This window comes from Chrysemys picta, chromosome 7 (assembly GCF_011386835.1).
Source record: "Chrysemys picta bellii isolate R12L10 chromosome 7, ASM1138683v2, whole genome shotgun sequence".
NCBI classification, from domain to species: domain Eukaryota; kingdom Metazoa; phylum Chordata; order Testudines; family Emydidae; genus Chrysemys; species Chrysemys picta.
In genome coordinates this window covers 108,377,541-108,382,111 of record NC_088797.1, presented here as the reverse complement: position 1 = coordinate 108,382,111, position 4,571 = coordinate 108,377,541, and positions in this window count along the sequence as shown.

Here is a 4,571-nt window from a genome sequence, read left to right as displayed (position 1 = left end):
GCCCATGCCCGCTGCCCATTGGCTACCGGCACTCCACCCTCCTCTCGAGGTTCCCGCCCATTTTCTCCTCCGCCGCTCCCCCCACTTGTAACTGTTCCGAATTCTGCTCCAGCTGATCTCACTGCTCTTCAGCTGCCCTTCCCAGGGCTTCTCCCCTGTACCCCACGTCCCTCTCTCATCTCCCTGGGCCTTACTCCCGCCCCAGCTCCCTGCTTCTCCCTGGGCCTTACTCCCAGCCTCCCCCCCTTCACCTGGGGCTTACTCCCCTCCCCAGCTCCTTCCTGGGCCTTACTTCCTTAACCCCCAGCTCCCTCTCCAATCTCTCTGAGCTTTACTCCTGCCTTCTCCCCCTCTCACAGCTTCCTCCCTTCTCCCTGGGCCTTATGCCTGGCCCCATCCCCAGCTCCCACTCTTCTTCACCTGGGGGCCTTCCCCAGCTCCCCCTCTCTTACCTGAGGCTTACTTCCCTCCCTCTCCCCTGCTCCCCATTCTCTTCGCCTCCCCTCATGCAATTTTTGGCTGTCTGCCTTTTCACCACCAATCCCTCTTCCAGACTAGTCCCCTTACACAGCCTCTCTGTCCTTCCATCAACCTCCACTTCTGGCCCTTATACAAAGACCAGCGTGGCAGTGCTGCTTGGCCCTGAACTGACGCACGTAGGCTGCTTTGGCAAGTGTCTCCTACGCCATGTGCCAGGAACTGGCAGGATGCAGGATGCACGCAACTGATGAGGGAGACCAGCAGTTACCAGCTGCTCTGTGGGATCATAGAACTAGAGCCTGCACTCCAGGTTATTTTCAAATTACTATTTATACATGGCCATCATGCAGCACACAAAAAATACTATCCCGAGGCTTTTGCAATGGGAGCAACTCAATTAGATTATCCAGTCCCTCTTTCAAATGAAGAATTATTTTTTTCCATATTATATACTTTCTAGTCAGTAGGCATGAGTAAGAGTTTGTTAATCAGGCCTTGTATATGGATAATTGAAATTCTGTGTGCTTGAGGGAATTTTTAGTGTATTTAGAGTCCCATCTACACTACTGTTTTGGTGTTTATGCCAATGGCCCAAGCAGCTTCAGATAGAAAGCAGATCTGGAAAGTTTCATCCCCAAAGGCAAGAGGTTGAGAAAGTTATGAGAAACTGGAAAAGGCCCATTAGAATGGAAGTCATTAGGAAAACAAATATACACTTCAGCTATAGTCAACCCATGCTGCTGCTCCTTGTCATTCTGTCATATTCTACACACTTAGTCATCTTCTACACATTTTTCTACTAGTTAGTGTTCATTATTTTACTAGGGACAGAAGTTAGAGTTCTAGGAAAGTAACTGCCAAGATTACTCTTCTTTCCAATTTTTTCAAAAAGAGTACATTTGCTTCTCCCTAATCTTTTTCTACTTTGTTACCTGTGGCTTTTCATAAATATTTGTCAGTGGTTCAGTAAGTTTGCTATTGAATTCTCTTTCTACCATGTGAATTGTGGCATATTTACATGCAGAATGTATTGACTGTAAAATCTTCCTCCACACTGAGTGATAGATTATTCCCTCTGTTATGGAATTGGGCCAGCAAAAGGCATTCCTGAAGGATGCTTCCATTGCTAGGTCAGACAAGGAGAGTCACAGAGACTGCCTTGGGCACGACCCATACTGTTGCTACTACCACTGGGGGTGAAACAGATTTTATTTTCTAGGGTGTGATGAGATGCCACCTTCAAGACTTTGTCCACTAGCAGGCAGGATTGGTAGAAAGGGGAGCCAAAATGGACACTATGAGGTTCTATGCCCCATCTTCCTTGCAGTCTCCAGCATAAAGGATATGCTGAGAAAGGGATGGGTGGGGCAACAAAACACCACTGAACTCTGACTACTCTTTTCCTGTTGTAATAGTACCCAGGGACAATGGACAGCCAAGTGTAAGATTGTAAGTGTAAGGCTATAACTTATGCCTGGGGTTGGGGTGGATACTGGATACCCTCAGAACATGGAGAGATGCCAAATTGGTGAAAAGCCAATTTTGCCGCCGCCACCACTATTCTACTGTCATATTCCTGTGCAGAGCATAGCTGAGCTAGAATAAATAGACCCTTGGTGAAGAAAAATCTTTTAGTGTTTTAGTAAAGAATCTTGACTAATGGGGATGCTTCTATTTTAGATAATGAAAATAAATGATGTGCTGCCAAAATGGTAATAGGAGCTCTGAAAAATGTCATCTGACAATGCGTCACCTCTTTGGTGAGGGATGGGTTGTCAGAAGAGGAATAGATTCTCTTTGGTTCTTGAGGTGGTCACACCTCCTCTATGTAAGAGGAATATATGTAGGGCAGCTGGCCGCCTATGGCAGGTGTTAAGGGTCAGAAAATGAGCTGGGTGCCAATGTCACTCCCAGTACTGGCTCTCATTTCTCTCAACCCGCCAAGGCCCAAATGTATGATAAAAACCCAAAATGAGTGACACAAATGTATTCAGGCAGGAAGCGGTGAGAGTCACTCTTTTGGTGTAAACTCTTGCTATAACCTCAGTCCCACAGTTTTTATTTCTGATGTAAATTTTCAGCAGTAAAGTGAAGGGATACCAGATAAGTATGGAAAGTAGGTAACTTTGGGTCTAAAATGAGTGACATCTTCATAACGAGGGACAGTTGGGAGGTATTCTCCCTTGTCAAACTCTCAGCTGGAGCTAGGCAGGAAGGCACTGGTGGGGAGGAAGGTATAACTAGCCACTGGCCTTCCACGACCCTGGTGCTTCACCATGTTAAATTAGACAGCATTTTGTAACCAGAAAAAACTTGAAATTCAGTGGTGAACTGTGAGGTAAGCTTGATAAATATGCTAGTCATATTCTGAACAGAAAGAGATTGGGAAAACATTGAGAGTAATTGTTTTTCTGATAACAATGAGGAGATAAAAGTAAAGTCTAAACAGTGATTTTTATTGGGGCCTCTTGTTTTTGCTCATGAACTGTCCTTGACAAGTCTGTTGATGCTGGAGAGCAGTACATTTTTTTCCACAGAGAAAACAAGTTATACTGTATGAGGTTGACAGTATAGAGAATTTGCATATCTTCCTGCCTTTGAAAACATTTCTGAATCTTGTCATAGCTTCTTAGTACATTGTTCAAACCCTGGCAGTCAGAGAGAGAGAGCAGCACTGCTTCTAAATTTACAGAATAATACCCTCAGAGAAACATTTTCCCTATGTACAGTCAGCATTCTGTGGAATGAATGGGAGTGTACCACAAGAGACGATGCTCTTAATAAATATACATATATTTGAGATCAGTTCTGCTAATATTTCTTTGCCTCTTTATGACTTAATACTGCAAAATGGAGAATGCCCTCATCTGCCACTGAAATAAATAGGAATTAAGGGCTCTTAGTGCTGCAAGATTGGGCCCTTAGTACTAAACTGCTGTACATGTTTCACAACCACATCAGCTGACAGATAAGCATCAATACTTTGCTAAGTAAAATTCCTACCATCATTCTTAAAGCAGTTACGTTTCAGGGAGCAATGAAACCAGTTTCTTTCTAGTTAAAGCTATGTTTTGAGGTGGTTCTCACACACACAAAAAAGTGACCTGAAAAACAAGGAATGGCACATCTATCCTGTAGGACAATTGTTTACATTTAACGGCTCAAATTCAGCCCTGGTATAAGCTTGCACCAGATCTTGCAATCCTTGCATAAGCAAACTCCCACTGAAATCAGTGCCTGCAAAATTGGACCTGATATTTAGACCTTTGGCATTTTATTGCCTCATTAGATATGTTATCTTATCAGCTTATTAGAGTCACACTATGTATGCCTTTATCCTCACTAGAACCGCTTCCAACTCACACAACTAAGATATTGAACGCTACGTTCTACCCAGGTTTTGTAGAATGAGACTCTCTTATTTAACTTAAGCAACATTAATCTTGCTCCAGCCTTTAAATCCAACTTTTCTGAAGGACATTTCTAATTGCTTTAGATTGAGTTGTATGCATTTTTCAGAGGAAGTGGAGAAATGTGAAAAGGAATGGAACTGGCACAAAAGAACAAGTACCATGTATTCTGTTCTATGAAGAAAGTATACATTTGAAAAATAAAGGCATGCAAACTAAAACCGACCAAAAACAACCCTAATTTATGGCCTCAATCTTGGACTGACTCAAACTATCCCTTATCATTGAACCATACAGTCTTGATAATTGACACTATGGGTCTGTCTGCAATGAAATCCATATCCAAGCAAAACACCTATGAAGACAGTGGGTGTTTGCCAGTGTAAAGACTGTAGGCCCAAATAGCTCATACATAAGTGTTTTGCCACAAAAAGTAGCTATCTCAGAATGGGAAAAAGGGGGTGTATTTTTTTTATTTTACTTTTTCGCAGTGTCAATAGATCCTGAAATAAGAAAACAAGTCATTCTTATGCTCATATGTTCAAATACAAATATAATATAGAATGTACAGAAGATTGTATAGTAAATGTATTTTAAAAACTGATATGAACTTTTTTCAGAACTAAAACCAAAGGACTACAAGCAGAAAATAATTCACATTTGGAGTCTAGTTGTTTAATA